General features: G+C 38.8%; 2 gene segments (V, D, J or C); both read left to right on the forward strand.

Annotated features, from left to right (window-relative positions):
* The first annotated feature begins 1061 nt into the window (after nt 1-1061).
* On the forward strand, nt 1062-1727 carry LOC308432397 (immunoglobulin kappa variable 4-1-like). The segment is given in 2 exons: nt 1062-1110; nt 1315-1727.
* Nucleotides 1728-10924: 9197 nt separating this feature from the next.
* On the forward strand, nt 10925-11278 carry LOC308432398 (Ig kappa chain V-III region PC 7175-like). The segment is given in 1 exon: nt 10925-11278.
* Nucleotides 11279-24269: the final 12991 nt, after the last annotated feature.

Here is a 24269-nt window from a genome sequence, read left to right on the forward strand (position 1 = left end):
ATTCACTTCATATATACCCTCATAATTCACTAAGCTGAATTCAGGTGTTTATTTCAGGTTTTTCATTGCTCTAGATTTTCCTTTACACACAAACTTTTTTTTTTCTTTAGATGTGAACAATCTCTGATGTTGTGAACTTCTGGTCTCTGTAAAATCATTACTGTATTTATGTGGCTGTGCCCCCTTCTGGAGAATCTTTGAAGACTGAGCAATATGAAGACTCATTTCACCAGTTTTAATCCCGCTAATTTCTAGACTTGTATAGAAAATTCCTTTGTGGAATAAAACCGTTTGGCAGTGCTGGTCTTCAGGTGTGATGAGATAAAGAAACCTGGTTTGTTTCATTCTCCTCCATTTTCTTAAACTGAGATCCCTCTTTAACAATTCTCTTTTCATTCTCTGGCGTTGTGGGAAACATGACTGTTAGTTTCTGTTGGATTGTCTTTGAGATTAAAGCTTCTCTGATCCCAGGCTAGAGTCCCCAGCACCTCCACAGAGCTAATTCAGGCTCCTCCTGGCATCTCTGTCCCATGTTTAATTGGAAGTTGGGGCTCCGATGCCTGAGACACTGCTCATGTTCTCATTATCGGAGTCGATATGGAGATGGGAGACAGAGAACAGATTTAGCTCCAATTTCTTTGAATTTTCTTTCTTTTTCTATTCATCACTTTCTTTTATAGGACATTTTTGTTACTCTGTGTATTTCTTGTATTCTTGTGATTTTCTCACTGATATTAGCTTTCTAGAATGATCAATCTTAGATTTGTCCCCTAAAATTTCTCCAAAGGACACTTGTCTTGGATATTAACCTAAACCTCTGAGATCCTGTAGTAGATTTCTGTTGTTATCAGGACCCCAATCGCTGTCAGTGTTTTCTTGTGCTCTCTCTGATGGTATTGTTCCTGTTGATTGACACCACCACTCACACACTGCCCAGCTGTTTGTTTCTTCTTTTCCATCTGCTTTGCATGGGTTCCTCCTGCCCAGCCCAGCTGCTCAGTGTGTATAAATCAGGCCTGTGCATTGTGACTGAAGTGCATCAGACAGGCAGGGGCAGCAACATGGCACCACAGACCCATGTCCTCGTGTCCCTGCTGCTCTGGGTATCTGGTGAGACATTTAAAGTATTAAAATATTTTCAAGGTTTTATATTTGTCATAGGAAATTTGCAATATGTTTTAGTTTGCCATATTTCTTACATAATAATACTTTGACAATTTGCCATTATAAAGATATTTAAATGACAAATTTTAATTTTTATTATAATTTATGTTCACTAATTTAGGCATTCTCACTGCATATTCCCTATTGCAGGTACCTGTGGGGACATTGTGATGACACAGTCCCCAACATCCTTGGCTGTGTCAACTGGTGAGAAGGTCATTATGAACTGCAAGTCTAGTCGGAGTCTTTTATGGGATGGAAAAAGCTACTTGGCCTGGTACCAGCAGAAAGCCGGGCAGTCCCCTAGACTGCTGATATACTATGCATCCACTAGAGCATCTGGGGTCCCTGATCGCTTTGTAGGCAGTGGATCTGGGACAGATTTCACTCTGACCATCAGCAGTGTGCAGGTTGAAGATCTGGCTGTTTATTACTGTCAGCACCATTATAACAGCCTTCCCCCACACAGTGCTTCAGCCTCCTACACAAACCTCCCTGAGACTCTCCCCAGCTGCACACACCACACACAACTCTGGACATGCACACTTCCCCCTTCTGCCTGAGACCTGACCTGCCTGCAGTACTGAAGAAAAAGTTTACACAGCCCATTAAAAATGTGCTTAATGCCTCTTATGTCTTTAGGTACAAAAATTCTAAATACCATAATGCAGGAAAATACCACAGTATCATTTTTTTTATTCATTCATAAACCCTTTACCAAAAAGTATGATGAATGAATATGATGGATTTATCTTATAGTTCTATCAATCTGGTAAATAACATAAGATCATATGGGCTGATATGGTGATATTGGTAAACTGTGTTTTGGTTAGGAATATATAGAAAAATTATTGCTTTTTGTGATTTCTAGAGGATTTTCTTGCTGCCTTAATGGTATCTATTTTTTCTGACATTTCTTTATCTTTTGTGATTCTTTTATTTATATTCCTTTTACTTAATTAGTTATTTTTATGTACATGTGTGTCTCTCTGCCTCTTTCTTTTCTTTTCTCACTCCCTCCTAACCTCCTTCCCTTTCCCCCTCCCCCTTCTGTGGGTATGTGTATGTATGGGGTCTCAGGTCTGACACATGGCTTGGTGGCTAGTGCCTTCATCTTTTGTGTAATGTTGCTGCTCCTTACATTTTTTAATTGATAGGTACTCATTTTACAGAAGTTTCATAATGGAATGTCTTACAAGTACATCATATATTTTGACCATATCCACTAACTTTCTCCATTTTCATTTCCTTTCCTCCTGTTATTGTGGCCTCCTTTTGACACACCAGCGACATGAATGTTGAGTCAGAGGCTTTTTAATGTTTTTAAGCTTTGCTGGCCAGTCGCCCAGCTACTCTACTTGACTAGTCCTGGCACTAAGTCTCTTTACATGGCCAGATCTAACTTCCCATCCCCCCTTTCTTTCACTTGTCTTCACACTCACTCCCAGTCACCCTCTCTGACTCAGTGCCTTGACATTCCCCTCCATTGGGAAAAGTGCCCTTCCTGGGCCAAAGGCCTCTTCTCACATTAACACCAGACACTGCTATACATACCAGACTGTATGCAATTGGGGCCATGGGCCTTTCAATGCATGCTCAGTGATTAGTGTTCAAGCCACGGAAGCTGTGGAGAATTTAGTTCTTCAACAATGTTATTCTCATGAGGCCACAACTACAACCCCCTTCAACTCCTTCATCCCCCACTCCCAGCACCTCACTGGGGTCCCCGTGCTCAGTCTGATGGTTAGCTGCAAGCATGTTCAGCTGCACGAATCTGGCAAAGCCCCTGAGGAGGCCTCCATATCAGCTTCCTGCCAACAAGCACTTCCCAGCATCAGCTGTAGTGCCTGGTTCCAGTGGCTGAACATGCAGTGGATCCCCAAGTAAGCAGCCACTGAAAGACCCCCTCTTCAGTCCCTGAAGATCTTCCACTTGATCCAGTACCTTCTACTCTAAGTTTTTTGTTCTCCCTTCTAAGAAAGACAGAGGCTTCCACATTTTGTACTACCTTCGTTTTGTCTTTCATAAGGTCTGAATTGTTTCTTGTGTATTCGGAGATTTCTGGGGCTTGTATCCACTTATTAGTGACTGCATATCATGTGTGTTCTTTTGTGACTGGGTTACCTCACTCAGGATGATATTCTCTAGTCCCATCCATTTACCTAGGAATTTCATGAAGTCATTGTTTCTAATAGCTATGTTGTACTCCATTGTGTAAATGTTCCACAATTTCTGTATCCATTCCCCTGTTGAAGGATATCAGGATTCTTTCCAGCTTCTGGTTATTATAAATAAGGCCACTATAAACATGGTGGAGCATGTGTTTTTATTATATGATGGAGCATCTTTGTGGTATATACCCAGAAGTGGAACAGCTGGGTCTTCATGTAGTACCATGTCCAATTTTCTGAGGAACTGCCAGACTGATTCCCAGAGTGGATGTACCAGCTTACACCACTACCAACAGTGGAGGAGTGTTCCTCTTTTTCCACATCTCAACAGTATCTGCTGTCATCTGTGTTTTTGATCTTAGCCAATCTGAGGATTTTCTCCTTGATGGCACTCTCTACCTGAGAAAACTGTTCAGAATCATCTTTTCTCCTCAGCATGAGAGTGTTAAGCCCATAGCTACGTCATTCTGCAATGTAATGGCATACTGCCTTTCCACAGTTTGTGTCTCCACAGACCTTTCAGTCAGATTCAACACATTAACAATACACTCAGAGGCACAGATGTAACAACAATGCTACATTAAGGAAAGGAACAAAAGCACATACCCTCAGTGTCAGTCAAGCCAAAGCTAGTCCAGATTTAATTCTGCCTGTCACTTTTTGTGTCTTTCATCCTGTCTGTTGTATGATTCTGAATTAGGCTCTGCCTGGAGGGTGTTTTGTGATTATGTTCTTGTTTCTTTCTATGCTCTGTATATCCTGAACTGCACAAAAGTCATCATGTGAATATGAAAGGAAAAATGAGGCATCATATTCAGAATTTTTCTTAAAGATTTATTTATTTATTTATTTATTATATATAAGTATACTGTCACTGTCTTCAGACACACCAGCAGAGGTCATCGGATTCCATCACAGATGGTTGTGAGCCACCATGTGGTTGCTGGGAATTGAACTCAGGACCTCTGGAAGAGCAGTCGGTGCTCTTAACCTCTGAGCCACCTCTCCAGCCTCATATTCAGAATTTTTAAACAGAATTTTACAATAAATTAAGCCAAAGATTCCAACTGACCCCAACTGACTGAGATAACAGTATCACAAACATTATTGCTTGCCAAGCAATATACACACGTGACAACAAGAACACCACATTCCTGGTAGGTATTGGTATCTTATTGATATAAGATTTCTTTAAACCTCTACTTTTGTTGCTTTTAGGAAATGATTATTTGAACTTACATTACTCTGTTTCATGGAAGAATACATAAATTTTGGTTGCTCCATGTATTAGTACAGGCAGTAAAAGTTGAATACATGATGAAATGATGGCAGTTAAGGTTTATTATTACATTGTTCCCTTAAAGGCAGTTGAAACAAAGATACTAAGTATCAGCAGGATGTCAGTGAAAAGTCTTAAGTGAACTCAAGATGTATTATGAGGCCCAACAAAAATCAGAAAAATCTGACCCTGTCTCATATAAATGGTGGCATTGGGTGGCCCAGCTAGAGCACTGCTGAAGACATTACACTTTTGGTGCTAATAAGATAGAGCTGGAATTCTGTTCATTCAGATACCAGCCAGGCCCAGATCCAGGGCCCTGAGTTTGTCCAAGCCAAAATCTGTATTATGGGTAACCCTTTGAGATTCCTGAATAGGCCATTCTTGCTAACACAAACCTGTAGGATCTTCTAGATACAGGAATAAAAGACACAACCAGAGGAGTCCTGATGGGGATCCTATACTAATGGTGTCACAGAATCCAAAGATCTTGAACCAGACAAATGATTCATTGAAGTGATCATTTGTAAGGGAAGATATGTGGACTTAGATATTCTGTGGGACACACTGATATATTACAGCTACTATAATGAGATGTTTTCTATGCTTTGTTTGATCTTGTTTGCTTCTTTTGTGTTTTATTTTGGGGTTGTTGCAAGGGCATTGATAAGTTAAGAGTGTAAAGGTGAGGTGAGAATTCCTGGTATGTAAGTGACACAGTTGTATCATGTAATGTTTTTCTGGACAGTGTCTTATGAGAGGATTTATTGCCAAGATCAGACATGTGGTGTTTCTCAAGGATCTGTCTTCTGAAAGGTCATGTAATATTTTTGCTGGAGTAGACACTTGAGAGCACGTGTGAAGTTTGAAAACAGGTTAATGTAACCCAACAGACAGAGGATGATGCTCTGTCACTGGATCCCCTTAGTGGTCTTCATTGAGCTTCTGTGATGGAGGTCTTCATATGTCAGGCCTTAGTAGATAATCTCGCACTAAAGAACTTCTGGTAGAGTTTGAACTGCTTCTAGGTGCTTTTGTGGAAGATAGGCAGAGCCTCATGTTTTTTTTTTTTTTTTTTTTTTTTTTTTTTCTAGATTGAGCTGCTGGTGTGATTTCCTGCTCTGTGTTTTGCTAGTGGACTGAACTGTAGTTAGCTAAGCTCAGAATTTCTTCAGGAAACTATGTCTAAACAGGTCTATGTCTCCCTTGTCCTATTAGTCATATTCCTCTTTATATTTGGTATGTGGTCTATAAGGAAGTTTGTAATGTTTAAGAGCCTTTATTAAAGTAGATCTTGAAAAATATAAGCCTACAAATTGGAGATAAAAATGACTGAGGTCCCTGACCAAAAAAAAAAAAAAAAAAAAAAAAAAAATCACAAAGAAACAACAAAAAGTGAAAAAATAAAATAAATATTAGAACCCCTTCAAAAATCTAAATATATTTCATAACCTAGAAACAAAAATAAAAATGTTTAACCTAATAATACTAGACACAAAATATCCAGGTAATCCAGGACTCTATTTAAGACCAAAGTTATGAAAAAATTGCAATATAAGAAGGGAAAGTAACTCAGATAAAAAAATACAGAAAATACTTAAAATTTTATCAGACATTAATTGACGACATAATACCAATACTCTCCAAAATATTGCATAAGATAGAATTAGATGAAATACTACCTAACTCACTTTTTGAGGCTACAATGACCTTCTTTTCCTAAACCACAGAAAGACCCTACAAGGAAAAAGAACTTCAGACAAGTTTCACTTATGAACATTGATGCAAAAATACTCAACAAAATCCTCGCAAACGGAATCCAAGAACACATCAAAACTATCATTCACCATGAACAAGTAGGCTTTATCCTTGGGATGCAGGGATGGTTTAATATACCGAAATACATCAATGTAATCCACCATATAAACAAACTCAAAGAAAAAAAACCACATGATCATCTCACTAGATGCTGAGAAAGCATTTGACAAAATTCAACACCCCTTCTTGTTAAAAGTCATGAAAAGAACAGGAATCCAAGGTCTATACCTAAACATAATAAAAGCAATATACAGCAAACCAATAGCCAACATCAAACTTAACAGTGGGAAATTTGAAACAATCCCACTAAAATCAGGGACTGGACAAGGCTGCCCACTCTCCCCCTATCTATTATACATAGTATTGGAATTCCTGACTGGAGCAATTAGACAGTAAAAGGAAATCGAAGGGATACAAATTGGAAAGGAAGGAGTAAAAACATCACTATTTGCAGATGACATGATAGTGTACTTAAGTGACCCCACAACTTCCACCAGAGAACTGCTACAGCTGAAAAACAAGTTCAGCAAAGTGGCTAGATATAAAATTAACTTAAACAAATCCTTAGCCTTCCTGTATTCAAAGGACGAATGTGGAGAAAATAATTAGGGAAAAGATACCCTTCACAATAGTCACAAAAACTATGAAAAACCCTGGTGTGTCTCTAACTCAGCAAGTGAAGGACCTGTATGACAAGAACTTCAAATCTCTAAAGAAAGAAATTGAGAAGGATTTCAGAAAATGGAAAGATCTCCCATGCTCATGGATTGGAAAAATCAACATCTTAAAAATTGCCATCCTACCAAAAGCAATCTACAGATTCAATGCAATCCCCATCAAAATTCCAACCCAGTTCTTCATGGAATTGGAAAGATCAATGTGCAATTTCATATGGAATAACAAAAGACCTAGAATAGCGAAATCCATCCTCAACAACAAAAAAACATCTGCGGGAATCACTATCCCTGACCTCAAGCTATATTACAAGGCAATTGTGCTGAAAACTGCATGGTACTGGTACAGAAATAGGCACGTGGATCAATGGAATAGAATAGAAGATCTAGAAATGAGCCCTCATGTATATGGTCACCTGATTTTTGACAAAGGAGCAATAAACATTCAATGGAAAAAGGACAGCCTATTCAACAAATGGTGCTGGTCCAACTGGCACTCAGCATGCAAAAGAATGAAAATAGACCCTTTCTTATCTCCGTGTACAAAACTCAAGTGTAAGTGGATCAAAGATCTCCACATTAAACCAGATACACGGAAACTATTAGATGAGAAATAGGGAAATCCTTAGAACACATTGGCACAGGAGAAAATTTCCTGAACAAAACACCAATGGCTCTAGCTCTAAGGTCAAAGATTAACAAATGGGACTTAATGAGATTGCAAAGTTTCTGTAAGGCTAAGGACATCGTCAAGAAAACAAAATGGCAACCAACAGAATGGGAAAAAGATCTTTACCAACCCTACATCAGATAAAGGCCTAATATCTAAGATATACCAAGAACTCAAAAAGCTAGACACCAGAGAATCAAACAACCCTATTAAAAAATCAGGCACAGACTTAAACAAAAAGTTCTCAATTGAGGAATATGGAATGGCTGAGAAACCTTTAAGGAAGTGCTTGACATCCTTAGTCATCAGGGAAATGCAAATCAAATCAACCCTGCGATTTCACCTCACACCAGTAAGATTGGCCAAGACCCAAAATTCAGATAATAGAGGATGCTGGCGAGGTTGCGGAGAAAGAGGAACACTTCTCCACTGCTGGTGGGGTTATAAACTGATACAAGCACTCTGGACATCAGTCTGGAGGATCCTCAGAAAATTGGACATAGTACTACCTGAAGATCTAGCTATTCCACGTCTGGGCATATATGTCTGAGACACTCTAATATACAACAAATACGCATGTACTACAATGTTCATAGCAGCTCTATTTATAATAGCCAGAAGCAGGAAAGAACCCAGATATCCTTAACCCAGATGTCCTTCAGTAGATGAATGGATACAAAAATTTTGGTACATTTACATAATGGAGTAGTACTCAGCTATCAGAAACAATGATTTAACAAAAATTTTAAGAAAATGGTTGCATCTAGAGAATTTTATCCTGAGTGAGATAACTCAGTCACAAATGAACAGACATAATATGCAGTCACTGATAATGGGATACTAATTCCAGAATGTTCTGAACACCCCAGAAACAACTCACAGACTGTGTGAAGTTCAAGAAAAAAAAAAAAACCATTATGCTCAATCCTTACACAACCAGTAAACTTTGACTAATTCCGGGTTACATCCTATTTTATGTGTACTTTTTGTTCATTGTAACTATTAAGACCTTAATGCACACTATCAATCCTTTAAAAAAAGCCAAGCACTGATAAAAATGTATTCAATTACTTTTATTCAAAAATGCTTAAGGTTTGTTCATTTATCTTTGTTTTTTAAAATAAAGTTGTTCAAAAAAATTAGAAAAAATAAAAAAAATAAAAAAAAAAAGAAGAGATGACATGGTTAGATACACGATACCTTATCTTCATATGCTGTGCTTCCGGGGTTGGGTATTTGACATAACACCTTTGTGTTCCCCATTATTATGGGTTGAATTTTGCTATTTTTTTAGGTTTTCAAATTCATGCCAAAGTTCTCACTTCCAGAAGCTCAGAATATGGCTGTGTTTAGAATTAAGTTCTTCAGGAAAGTTACAATTTAAAATTAAGCTACCTGAATGGCTTCGATCTGACATATAAAACTACTGTATATGAAAAAAAACCCAAAATACTTACAACAAAATCATAGAAAATATTCGCAACCATAAAAACAGAGGTGCCTCTCAAGGTAAAGGAAGCATGTGGGACACATTGATTTTTTTCACTGGCCTAGAGATGAAATTTCCTATGATGAAAACATTATAGACTACCAGAAGCAGGAAACAATGTTATAGAATATTAAAAGGAATAAATAATTTCAAATCACCAAATCAAAATGGTTGAAAATTTCCACCCCACCACTGATAATGAAATGTCCATGGTATCAGTTCCCCAATAAAAGACAAAGTCAATAGATAGGAGTTGAAAATAGTACCTATCTTTAGATGCTTCTAAAAAGCAGATGGTACATTCACACCACAACAAAGAATAGAATGTACCTTAGGGTAAAAGAAGGGAAAAAGATATTCCATGCAAATGGACCCAAGGAGCCAGCTCGTATAACGACTGTAATATCTGACAAAACAGATTTTACACACATACTACTCACTTTGTTTTGCTTTTCATCACTATGACAACATGTGTTAATAAACTTGGACACAGAAATATGTACAAAAGGGTCTTTTACATGTATCTGGATATATCTTCTTTATATAGCTCTTTTCTTTATTTCAGAAAATCCTACATTTACTTAAGCATTATTTATGTTCAATCTGAAGACTATTCTTCTTGTGTTTTTAATTTAACAAGTGAACTGGAGGCGGCTCTATGGATAATGTGCTTCCAATGTGAATGTGAGGACCTGGTTTTTACCCCAAGAACACACATAGAATGAGATGCAGCAGCAACATGTGACTGTACTTGGACTGATGCTATGGCTGATGTGAGATAGAGACAAGAGAATCCTTGGAAGACACTGCACCAGCCTGTCTCTCATGAGGATTGTGAACCCTGTCCCAGATAAGGCCAAAGGCAAAAGCCACACACAGGGTTGTCCTCTGATATCCACCCACATGCCATAGCAAGGGAAGTCATCCTCACACATTAATATGAACACATATAGACACTCCCCCATTGAGGTGTGAAACCATGAAAACATGGAAATTAAATCAATTTTTATTACTTCACTAAGTATTTTTATTTCCTCTTAGAAAACATTACCACTGGATTTGTATAATTATGAGAGGTCAAATTTTTCTTAAAATGTTTTACATTCTTTACATAGTACATTTATTTTGCACTCCCCCCATCCCACCTCATAAAGCCTACATGGAAGAGACTTAATAAAATAGACTTTTAGGCTTCTTTAAGATACACATGATGCTCTGATAAATTCTCTTCTGACATAAACTCCCTGAGGGTGAAACTGGAGCAGGTGCCCTTTGAGCAGCAGCACACACTCTGCTGGGCTGATTTGCATGTGGAGTCATCATACAGCAGCCCAGGCTACTTTAAGAGCATCTGCCAGGAGCCTAAGAAGCATCCTCTGTTGCAGCTCTCAGAGATGGAGACAGACACACTCCTGCTCTGGGTGCTGCTGCTCTGGGTTCCAGGTGAGGGTGCAGAGAAGTGTTGGGTGCAACCGCTGTGGCCATCATGGTTTTCCATGCCTCTGGGCTCTTGATCATTATAATTAGGGTATTTGTAAGTGGTTTTAAATTTCTCCAATCATATTGATTTTATCGTTTCGCAGAGTGATGTCTACAATTATTCTTAAAAATTTAAATTAAAAGGTCTTCTGCTAGGAATGTTTTTAAACATATTTAACAATGGTCTCTGTGTTGGTCATTCGAGGTTCTACTGGTGACATTGTGCTGACCCAGTCTCCATCTTCTTTGGGTGTGTCTGTAGGGCAGAGGGCCACCATCTCCTGTAGGGCCAGCGAAAGTGTTAGTTTATCTAGGTATAACATTATGCACTGGTACCAACAGAAACCAGGACAGAAACTAAAACTCCTCATCTATGATGCATCCAACCTAGCATCTGGGGTCCCTGCCAGGTTCAGTGGCAGTGGGTCTGGGACAGACTTCACCCTCACCATTGATCCTGTTGAGGCTGATGATATTGCAACATATTACTGTCGGCAGAGTAGAAGGTTTCCTCCCACAGTGCTCTGGGGCTGAACAAAAACCTTCTGAGGTTGCAGCTCACTGAGGCTCAGTCTCTCAGTTCTCTCTTTTTCTCTGACATCTCATTAGAGAGCCCTAAGTTTGTTTGGCAAATGATTTCAAATAATGAAATAAGCTTTTGTAAACAGATATAGATGTATATCCCATCCTATATGCTTTATAATTTAATCATACGTGGACAAAATTTAGACCTTTATGATTGCTTCCTAATTACCACTTTAATTTTTATTAACATACATTTGCTTTCTAATATTTTCCTTGCTTTCTCCCCCATCTCCCTGTCCACATTTCTGCCTATTCTTTATACACTCACCATTTAGCTTTGACTTTTGTATCACTTAGGATATACTGTGTCCTTTCAAAAAAGTTTTTACTTTAAAAGAATAAAGTATACAAACTACATTACAGAATGTACTGGCTGGTTTGGTTTAAACCTGACACAAGCTGGAGTTATCACAGAGAGAGTAGCCTCAGTTGAGCAAATGTCTCTATGAGATCCACCTTTAAGCCATTTTCTCAACTAGTGATCAAGAATGCAGGGACAAGTCCATTGTGGGGCAGTGCCATTTCTGGGTTCTTAGACCCAGGTTCTATAAGAAAGCAGGCTGAGCAAGCCAGGACAAGCAAGCCAGTAAATAACATCCCTCCATGGCCTCTGCATCAATTCCTACTTCCTGACCTGCTTGAGTTCCAGTCCTGAATTTTTGGTGTTAAACAACAATGTGGAAGTGTAAGCTGAATAAACCCCCCTTTTCCCAACTTGCTTTTTTGGTTATGATGTGTGTGTGTGTGTGTGTGTGTGTGTGTGTGTGTGTGTGTGTGTGTGTGTGTGTGTGTGTGTATGTGTGTGTAGGAATAGAAACTATGACTAAGTCAAATTGGTATCCCAAGCAGGGGTATTCCTGTGACAACCTGACCATGTTTTGAGGAGGACCTTGGAAAGACTTTGGAACTTTGAGCTTTAAGAGCGATTGGCATATTAAGAGCTCTTTGGGATGTTGTGCAGGAGCTTGGAAGATAATGTTGAGAACAGTGCAGAAGATGGAGGCCTGGTTTGTGAAATTTCAGAGGGTAGATTAAAGACTCTTGCCAGGGCTATTGCTGTTTTGATTGTGAAGATCCTGTGGTTTTGGTTAGCTGGGCTAATGAAGCACCTGTGATTAACAAGATATCAGAACTACTAAAGCAAAACCCTTGCATTACTGGGAATATTGATGCTGGTCTGCTGGAACTAAAAAATTAGTGGTGATTAAGAAGAGATCAGCAACACTGAGGTGAAACATTTTGGGAAGTGTTTCTTGAGAGCACAAAGAAGCTATGCTCCAGAGATATCCAAGGTTATATGTCATGCTGTGACTGGACTTGGTAATATGTAAGAGTCATCTAGGTGATACTTGTTTTGAAGGAATGAAGGGGTCATGAAGAGCAGCTGAGACTTGGCACTGTGAGAGGCCACAGAAGGCCATTGGTGAAGGTGCATCCTCAGTGGCAGTTAGTGCCCCAGGACTGACAGTAGTGTTTTGGAGATGCCAGTACCATGAGATGACCACCAAGAACAGCAGCAGCAGTGGAGAACAGGCAGCTGGAGCATAGAAGACAGGGTGTGAGTTACAAAGGGCAGAGCTGGAGAAGTGATCCCAGCTTTTGGAAGAGTCCAGAAGTTTGTGAGTGGATCCCAGACATTGGATGGTTAGTTTGATTTTGCTTTGGTTATGACTGTGCCCTCATAGTTTTTTCTCTTGAAGGAAGAAGTGGAGCCTACACTTAACAGACTTTGAATTGCAAAAAAGACTTTTATTTTTTTAAAGAGACTGCATATTTTAAGTGATTTCATTTTTAATATGTAAGAATTTGTAAAGACTGTGAGACTCTTAAGCCTATGGGGAATATTAAGAAAATAATAGTGTTGTGTTTGTGTGTTAAGTTGACAAGGGGTCAATTTGATACAAGCTGGAGTTATCAGAGAGAAAGAAGCCTCAGTTGAGGAAATGCCTCCATGAGATCCAGCTGTAAGGCATTTTCTCAACTAGTAATCAAGGAGTTTGGGCCTAGTCCTTGGTGGGTGGTGCCATTTCTGGGTTCGTAGACCTGGGTTCTATAATAAAGCAGGCTGAGCAAGCCAGGGGAAGCGAGCCAGTAAGTAACATTCTTCCATGGCATCTGCATCAGCTCCTGCTTCCTGACCTCCTTGAGTTTCATCCCTGACTTTCTTTGGTGATAAATAGCAATGTGGAAATGTAAGTTGAATAAACCCCTTTCTCCCCAAATTGCTTCTAGGTCATAATGCTTTGTGCAGGAATAGAAACCCTGACTAGGACACTAAAAATACTTAACAGAAGACATTTATTTTATTTTATTTTTTTATTTCTAAATAGTTTCTTTCCTTTTTATAAATTGAACAACTTGATTAAAAAGATAAATGTACAGATTTTAAGCATTTTTGCATAAAAGTATATGAATACATTTTTGTCAGTACTTGATTTTTTAAAGGTTTGATAGTATGCATTAAAATCTTACTAGTTACAATGAGCATTAAGTACATGTAAAACAAAATGTAACCTGGAAATAGTCAAAGTTTTCTTGGTGTGTAAAGATTAAGCATAATGTTTTTTCATTTTCTTTTTTTTTTGCCTTTGTTTTTTTTTTTTTTTGAACTTCATATAGTCTGTGAGTTGTTTCTGAGGTGTTCAGAGCTTTCTGGGGTTAGTATCCAATTATCAGTACTTCATTTTCTGTATGTGAATTCCAAGGATGCAAACTTGGTGATGACACCTGAGGAAAAAGCATGTAATCCTGGACCCATCTCAATCCAGACCTTTCCTTTGTCAATTTATTTATTTATTCTTACTTTTGAGTGGGGTCTGTTTCTTTCTTTTGATCAGGTCTCTCCCTAGAGATCTATTTTATAGGCCAAGCTGATCTGGAGGTTCCTGTACAGCCCAGAATTTCTTTGAATTGGGACAGTCACATTCTCTTCTTGTGAGTTCTATAGTAGGACATCAGTCACAGTGTTCCTTTATGAGTTGTATTTGCCCTACTAGGAAAGTGATAACTATAGTGGTGGAAGATTTATTCACCATACATATGTTACCTTGAGCTGGAATACTTTGTGCTTCTGCACTCTCTACAATTGGTTCTAGAGAGTGCTATAGTACTATTTCTTGATGTATTTGATTCCATGAGAATGTAAAGTGTGTACCTTCCTAGGTGACACTCAGGTTTAGATATAAAATTGTATTCTTGTATGAGGTTTCTACAGCACAAAATAAGTTAATACAAATTCAGTGATGTAAAAAACCATTACATTCTGAAGAAGAGCAATGAGCCTAGACTTTCTCCAGATCTCATAAGTGAGCCAGAAAACAGACTCATAATTAGATACATACAAAGGGCCATTAAATGGAAAATCTCTCCTTACCAAAACTTGGGCACTAAGTAGAAACTTTTTTTTTTTTTTTTTTTTTTTTTTTTTTGGTAATGTCATTCCCTGATGAGACTTGAAAAAATTCCGATTGTTTTTTAAGACTGCTAATAGAACTAAGAAGATTCAGTCTCCATCTGTGCCCTGGAGCTAACCATGTATCACAGCTGTCTGTTGTACCCAGACCCTGTCCCAGAGAGAGCTGGTCTCCCAGTAGTGCTGTCACACTTAGGTTCACAGGTTAGACTACCACTATTGCTACAATAAGTAGCCAAAGAAGAACTTGTCAGGAAAGCACAGGACACAGAAACCACAGAGCAAATAGGGACAGGGTCCTTCTGGCATTCATTTGTGTCCCAGAGCTAATGCTGTGGCACAGCTCTTCACAGCCAAATCCCACCCAGTGTGCATTGGTTTCCCAGGAGTACTGACACTCCTAAGAACACAGATCTGCACCTCATTACTGCCAAAAGAAAGTTGGTTTTCCTGGACTTCGGACACAACTAAACTCACAGGCTCACAGGAGAGACAACCTCCAGTCAGAGTCTGCAACACCATCTAACATCAGAGATAACCAGACAGGTAGAGGTAAGCCCAAGAACCTAAGCAAGAGAAACCAAGGCTCCTTAGCCTCATTAGAATCCAGTTCTCCCTCCACACAAAGTCCTGGATACCCCAACACTCAAAAAAAAAATAGCAAGATTTGGATTTAAAAATCACATCTCATCTTGATGAAAGAAGACTTTAAGAAGGACGTGAATTACTTCCTTAAAATTACAGGAAAACACAACCAAACAGGTGAAGGAATTGAAGAAAACCTTCCAGGATCTAAAAATGGAAATACAAAAAGTAACAAAATCACAAAGGGAGAAAATCCTGGAGATAGACAACTTAGGAAAGAGATCAGGAGTCATATACACAATTTTTATCACCAAAAAATTTAATAGAAGATAATTTCACAGTCAGAAGATACCATAGGAAACAATGGCAGAATAGTCAATGAAAATGCAAAAAGCTCCTTACCTCAAACATCCAGGAAATCCAGGACTCAATAAGTAGACCAAACCTAAGGATAATATGTATAGAAGAGAGGAAAGATTCCCACCTTAAAGAGCAAGTACATATCTATCTTCAACAAAATTATAGGAGCAAGCTTCCGTAACGTAAAGAAAGTGATACCCATGAATATACCAGAAGCCTACAGAACTTGAAATATATTGGTCCAGAAAATAATTTCTCCCATCACATAACAGTCAAAACACCAAATACACAAAACAAAGAGTATTAAAAGCAGTAAGGGAAAATAACATATAAAGGAAGACCTATGAGAATTACACCAGACTTCTCAGCAGAGACTGTGAAAGCTGGAAGGTATAGGATAGATGTCATGCAGAGCCTAAGAGACCACAAATGCCAGCCCAGGTTACTATATCCAGTAAAACTCCCAATTACCATAGATGGAATTATCATAGATTTTTGTATGTATTGGATATTCTTTGCATTTACATTTCAAATGTTATCCCACCTTCCCTACTCTCATCCCCCCTCTGCCTCCATATGTTTCCATTAAGGTGCTCCCTCTCCCAAGCACTCATTCCATATCAGCCCCTTGGCATTCTCCTACACTGGGAAAACATGACTTTACTGGAACAAAGGTTTCTTCTCCCATTGATTCCAGACAATGCTATCCTCTGCAACCTATACATTTGGTTCATAACTTCTGTTAGTTTCACTATGTCTTCATTCAGTTTCTGCTTCTCTGTTCTGTCCTTTGATAATAGTGGGGTGTTGATGTCCCCCACTATTATTGTGTTTTGACTATTATGTGTCAGGCAGAATTTATTTTCTGGTCCAATGCATTTTGAGTTCTGTAGGCTTCTTGTATGTTCATGGCCAACTCTTTCTTTAGGTTGGGGAAGTTTTCTTCTATAATTTTGTTGAAGATATTTAGTGGGTTTGTAGTTAGGAGTACTCACTTTCCTCTACATCTATTATGCTTAGGTTTGGTCTTCTCATTGTGTCCTGGATTTCTTGGATGTTTTGTTTAGAAGCTTTTGGTTTTCACATTTTCTGTGACTGTTGTGTTCATGTTTTCTTTTGTATCTTCTGCCCTTGAGATCCTCTCTTTCATGTCTTGAACTGTTGGCGATACTTGCATTGTTGATTCCTGATCACTTTCTTATGTTTTTTGTATCCAGGGTTATCTATTTTGTTATTTTTTTATTGTTTCTATTTCCATTTAATTTTTCAATCTATTTGGCTGTGTTTTCCTGCAGCTCTTTAAGTGATTTGTGTTTTAAGGGATTCTCCTCATTTATGTGTGTTCTCCTGTAAGTCTTTAAGTGAGTTATACATGTGCTTTTTCAGGACCTCCATCATTGTCATGAAGTATAATTTTAAGTCCAAATCTTATTTTTCTGGTGTGTTGAGATATCTGTTTTTTTGCTGTGGTGGGAGAACTGGGTTCTGATCTTTCCAAGGTGTCTTTGTTTCTGTTTCTAATGTTCTTGTGCTTGTCTCTTGCCATCTGTTATCTGTGATGCTAGGTAATCTTTTTGTCTCTGCATATCGCTATTCTCTCCTTTGGTCTGTGGGCCCATAGGCTCACGGAGGAGATTGCTCCTGGATGTTCAGCTATCTGTGGGTTGGTGGTGAGATCTAATCGCAGTGAGCCGGCTCTGGCTTTTGTTTGGAACCATCTATTTCCAGTGGTCTCTCTCTGGATGGTTAGTGGTGAGGTAGTTTGGATTCACCAGTGGGCTCAGGAGGGAGAGCACTCCTGCAGTTCCTCTGGATGCTCAGCAATATGGGGGCAGGCTGTGAGTCTTGAAGGCAGTGGGCCTGCTATTTATTTAGTTTTAAATATAAAATATTTCTATGACACTCCTCCACTCTTGGTGGAGTTGTAAACTGGTAAAACCGCTCTGGAAATCAATCTGGGGGTCTCTCAGAAAATTGGACATAGTACTACCTGAAGGCCCAGTTATTTCACTTCTGGGCATATACCCCAGAGACACTCCAAAATACAACGAAAACACATGCACCACAATGATCATAGCAGCCCTATTTATAATAGCCAGAAGCTGGAAAGAACTTAGATGTTCTTCAGTAGATGAATGGGTACAAAAAATGTGGTATATTTACACAATAGAGTACTACTCAGCTATTAGAAACAATGACTTTATGAAATTCCTAAGAAAATGCATACATCTAGAGAATATCATCCTGAGTGAGATAACCCAGTCACAAAAGAACAGACATAATATGCAGTCACTGATAACTGGATACTAACCCCCAGAAGATCTGAACACTCCAGAAACAACTCACAGACCATACGAAGCTCAAGATAAACAAAGGCCAAAAAAAAAAAAAAAAAAAAAAAAAAGAAATCCAATAAATAATAATAAGTGTATATCACCCTCTGAGAGTGTGGTACACCTGTACCTTAAATCATTAATAATCCAAGAGCTAATATAATAGTTGTGGCAAATTTTGGTATCCACAGATCATTATGCTTAATGTATACTCAACAAAAAATCTGTTTCCATGTTATGTTCTGTTCTACATGTACTTCATGCTTATGGTCACTAGTGGGATTTCATTATATGCTATCAATCCTCTAAAATAATTAAGCACTGACAAAAATATTTATATAATGTTATGCCAAAGTACCTTTAAAAATTTGTATATGTATCCCTCTTTTTTAAAAAATAAAGCGGTAAGAAAAAATCTTTCTATGTATTACAGGCTAGCTTCAAAATTGCTTTGTAATCCAAGTTGCTCTGATCCCATGGGAATTTCTACGTGTCAGCATGTTAAGTACTGAAATTTCAAGTGTGACCTATCTTGTATATCTTACCAAAACTGATATCACATTAACATTTTATTTGTATATAGAAAATCGTCCCATGTCTACTATTTTCTGTCACTGATAGTGGGTAGCCACATCAATCATTGGGTATTAAAGATATGTAATTCAAGAGAAAAGCCCAGTTCAGCCTTGAGCTGTTTCAGTTGATTTTGCATCTCAGACTGAATTTCCCTGTCTCTAGGCCTGGTGGCTAAATGGAAGAGGCTGTTATGTCCCAGGAGCTCAAGGTCATCATCTTCAGACTTCCTGGCTCCAAAGGTGACAGTAAATTTATTTGTGTTATTTTGAGTCAGCTGGTGTGTACTGCTTCTTAAACCACAGGACAAGAACTCAAATGCACTAGGACATATTGTGGAAACCATATTGGTGGCAAAAGCAGTAACTAAGGCTGTCAGGCTTTTGTGATTATTCACAAAACAACATGGAAATTTTACTGTCCAAGTCCCTATGCTCCGTCATTACATACTGTGAGAAGACCATGCTTAACTGCAGGAGTCTTTGAATTTGTCAGACCCCTGTCTCCCTGTGTCCAATATGAACGAGAAGCATTAAATTACACAAGAGCACAGTCTGAGTTCACTGCAGCTGTCACAAAGCAAATTATAATGTTTAGTGAAGATTGAGATCACATGAAAAGTTGTTAGACATGGAAGGGGATTGTTGCTCACCTGGTATATTTTTCAGTTTGAGATTGGGAACTATTTTGTTAATTAATTAATTAATTAATTAATTAATTGATTCAATTTACATCTCGATTGCAGACCCCTTTTTTCCTAGAGTCTACCTTAAACAACTTTTCTCCCATATACTCCTCCCTTTCTCCTCTGAGAAAGGGGAGGTTCTCACCACACCCTGAATACCAACACACTATGGGACATAGAGCCACTGCAGGACTAAGCATGTGTTCTCCTAATAAGGCCAGAAGAGGCAGCACAGTTAGGAGAACAGGGTTCACAGTCAGGCAACAGAGACAGGGAGAATTCTTGCTCCAGTTGTTAGGGGACTGACATGAATACCAAACTGCACATCTGCTACATATGTGCAGGGTGTGTGTAGAAAGCAGCTTGGTTCAGCCCATAAATGCTGTTTGGTTGGCTGTTCAGTCTCTGGGAGCCCCTCAAGGCCTGGTCTGTTTGACTCTTTTGGTGTTCTTGTGGAGTTCGCATCCTCTCTGGGGTTCTCAAACCTTCTCATAACTCTCACAGGACTCCTTGAGTTCTCTATGATGTTTGGCTGTTAGTTCCTCCCTATGTTTTGGTCAGCTGCTGGTTGAAGCCTCTCAGAGGACAGTTATGCACAGCTCCAATCCACACCCTGTTATCCTCCACATCCCCATCCATGCTGGGTCCTTCTGCAAACCCAGCATCAGTGAGGTCTAATCTCTCCCTGCTGTGCTCCAGCTTCAGGTCCAAACTGCTACATACAATCCTGGAGGCCTGAAGCCATTGGGGACCACCATGTGATACCCCTATTTCAATAATTGCCTCTTGGACCCTCCAGAAATACTCAGCAGCCAGTTTCTCCTATCCTGTTTCCACTTCATACCCTGACGCTCAGCTCTCCCAGCTTCCCTGGAGTCCTTGCTACCCAGGACCTGCCCTTTCCTCCAGCAAGCCCAGCAGCTATGTGGTCTGCTGTGTCCTCTGTGTTCCTTCTTCTGATCTACACTTCTGCTGGGAATCCTGGAGGCCTACAGACATTAGGGACTACCAGTTTTGTTTCTGTCCCTAGCAATCTGTTGCCATCAGGAGACCACTAGCTTTGTCTGTGTTCTTGGAGGCCCATTGCCTTCAGGGAAAACCAGGCCTGCCATCACCAGACATTGGGAGCTTTCTCAATCCACAAGGCATTTCTCTGTTGGTTGGTATGTTAGCAGTTTAGAAATGAGATCTGAACATGCTTATCACAAACCATTTAATGTTTAATACCTGAAATTTGCTGTATAAAATGATATATTCAATACAAAATAGCAGAAAATGCATATTGTTAATACATATTTAATTTCAATAATATTCTGGCTTAATGTTTGCACATTAATATCAGACAAATATTTCACTTTGGTTATCAAATATCACGAGCTTTCTGGTAGTCAGTTGATTAATGATATACTTCTGGAGATCTCGTCTGCATGCATAAATTAGACTGGCCTAGAACTTAAGTACCAAGTGCTGGCTGTAATTTTATGGGTCTCCTGATTCTTTCTCTCCAGTTCTCAGGTATATATGTGAATCTAAGTCTTTGTTATGAAATTTTTCTTTTTTACTTTTCTGTTTCATGCACTTTACATATAATAGTATAATTATAATTCACTTCATATATATGTCATAATTCACTAACCTGAATTCAGGTGGTCATTTCATGTCTGTTAATTGCTCTTAATTTTCCTTCACACCCCACAATTCTTTTCTTTAGATGTGAACAATCTCTGAGGTTGTGGACGCCTGGTCTCTGTAAAATCATTACTTGATTTAGTTGGCTGTGCCCCTCCTGGAGAATCTTTGAAGCCTGAGCAATATGAAGACACTTTTCACCAGTTTTAATCCTGCTAATTTCTAGACTTTGTAGAAAATTCCTTTGTGGAATAAAACCATTTGGCAGTGCTGGTCTCCAGGTGTGATGAGGTAAATAAACCTGGTTTGTTTTATTCTCCTCCATTTCCCCAAACTGAGATCCCTCTTTAAGTTCCCTGATGTTGTGGGAAACTGTTAGTGTCTGTTGGATTGTCTTTAGTTTGAGATTGGCTGTAATTTTATCAGGCTCCTCCTGGCATCTCTGCCCCATGTTTAATTGGAAGTTGGGGCTCCGATGCCTGAGGCACTGCTCACGGTCTCATTATCAGAGTCAATATGGAGATGGGAGACAATGAACAGATTTAGCTCCAATTTCTTTGACTTTCCTCTTTCTTTCTATATCCACTACTAACATTTTTATTTCTTGTATTCTTGTGATTTTTCAAATGTCTTACATTTTATAGAATGGTCAATCTTAGATAGGTCCTCTAAAATTTCTTCAAAAGTCACTTGTCTTGGTTTTTACCCAAACCTCTTAGATCCAGTAGCAGATTTCTGTTGAAAATGAGGAAGCTGATCACTGTCAGTGTTTTCTTATGCTCTCTCTGATGGTATTTTTCCTGTTGATTGACACCATCACTCACACACTCCCCAGGTGTTTCTTTTTCTTTTCCATCCACTTTGCATGGGTTCCTCCTGCCCAGCCCAGCTGCTCAGAGTTCATAAACCAGGCCTTTGCATTGTGACTGAAGTGCATCAGACAGGCAGGGGCAGCAACATGGCATTACAGACCCATGTCCTCATATCCCTGATGCTCTGGGTGTCTGGTAAGAAATTTAAAGTATTAAAACATTTTCAAAGTGTTCTCTTTGTAGTAAGAAATTTGCAACATATTCCAAAGTTCAATATTTCTTACATAATAGTATTGTGACATTATGCCATTATAATGATATTTTAATGACAAATTTCAAATTTTATTGTAATCTGTGAATTTATGCCTTTTCACCCTCTATTCCCTATTGTAGGCACCTGCGGGGACATTGTGATGACACAGTCTCCACCATCCCTGACTGTGTCAGCTGGAGAGAAGGTCACTATGAGCTGCAGGTCCAGTCAGAGTCTTTTATACAGTAAAGACCAGAAGAACTACTTGGCCTGGTACCAGCAGAAAGCAGGGCAGTCCCCTAGACTGCTGACATACTATGCATCCACCAGGGAATCTGGGGTCCCTGATCGCTTCATAGGCAGTGGGTCTGAGACAGATTTCACTCTGACCATCAGCGGCATGCAGGCTGAAGACCTGGCAGTTTACTACTGTACACAGAGTTACAGCACTCCTACCACAGTGCTCCAGGCTCCTACACAAACCCCTTTAAGATTCTCCCCAGCTGTATTCACTACACACAGCCCTTGGCATGCACAGTTCCCTTTCTGCCCCAGGGCTGACCTGCATGAAATACTTAAGAAAAAAATTTCAGAGTCCATTGAAAAATAATGTGCTTAATGCCTCTTATGTCTTTGTTATAAAATTTCTCAATGCCAAAATGTCTGTGTTTAGATCTTTGTGTTAGCCATTTAGATCCAGTTTTCTTTAGCCTTAGGAAGGTGAGGAAGAATGAATATAAAATAGGAAATCCAGTAATGGCTTATAGAAATTACAAGAGATATGGCAGCCTTTAGTTCTCTGTCTATATGTAATTAAAAATTGAACATACAGAGATAGGTATACTTCACACAGTATACACCAATATCTCACTTTTTCTTTCCAGTCTACTTCTCACTTTCTTTCTCTTTCTGTCTGTCATTCTTTATGTCTCTCCTTTCTATGTCAAGCACATATATACACATACATTTATATGTACACATTCATATACATTCACAAAAAGTACCACAGTCATATAAACATACACACATACATAGATACATACTTATACATGTACATGACTTGACATATTACGTATATAGTATGAAGTTGACATACTACATATATATGTATGTCAAGTTCATACCACACTTGAACCTGACATACTATATATGTAAGTTTCACAAAGGAGAGAATGTATAATATCTATTGTCCTTGCTTCTTGAGGCCACTTATCACTCTGAAATTTTTCTATTTGTTTTTTCACTGTGGAGACTGAGATACTAGATTCTCCCATCCTGAGTATGTCCTAGTAGGACAACTGCTCTGTCTTTAGAATATCTTGTTCTTTTTGGTCCAGCTTTGGATTTTGGAGTATAGTAAGGCATAATTATCCGTATTCATAATGATTCCTGTTCATGTCTCTCACAATCTTATCTCCTGAGGACATTTATAGGCTTGGTGTGAAGGCTATTTAGCAGTATAAATTTTTCTTTAACTGTTGAATAAGATTCATTTGCTTCGACTTCTTGCTAAGGATCACAACATGAAATGCACTGTTGCTTGAAATCTCTGATACTGTTGAGATTTGAAAGTGTTCCAAAAACTCTCGAATTTTTTACAGTATAGTATTAACAGAGCACTCAATTTTTTTGCCTTACAGTTTTAATTTTCTTCAGAGAGAAATAGAGAGATAGAGATAGATAGATAGAAAGATAGATAGCTAGATAGACGGACAGAGCCTTAAGGAACATGAAATTGTGTGGGTAGGGGGAGGAAGGAATCTGATATATGTTGGAGAAAGGGAAACATGATTAAAATATATAGTTTTTTTCTTAAAACAATAAATGTTGTGAAATTTAACAGGGTAGTTAGGAACCCTTAGTAAGTTTTTGAGCTGCTCTGTGAACAGTTTGGCTGACCCCACTATCACTGAGATGAAAGCAGGTGTCCCTCTGATTATGAACTTTACTGAGCTGATTTGCATGTTGAATCTTTAGGCAAAGGCCCAGGAAGCTGTAAGCATCTACAAAGCCTGTGACCATAAAGGGTACCAGCTCTCAGAGATGGGATCAGGTGCTCTCAGGCTATGGGTGCTGCTGTGACAGACAGTGCAGAAGCACTGTGAGGTTCTACTGTAATCATGTATGTTTCCCATGTCTTTGTGATCTCAATCATTGCAATTATGGCATGTTAAATTTGCTTTTATCCATTATATTTTTCCCTTCAATTTTCTATTAGTTCAGAGTGATGCTTGAGACTGTTGTCACAGGAGTCACATGTATCACACTGAGATGGATTCATTTGCCTGTAAGTGTAAT

The sequence above is a fragment of the Micromys minutus genome, assembly GCF_963924665.1.
Source record: "Micromys minutus genome assembly, chromosome: 18".
Lineage (NCBI taxonomy): Eukaryota > Metazoa > Chordata > Mammalia > Rodentia > Muridae > Micromys > Micromys minutus.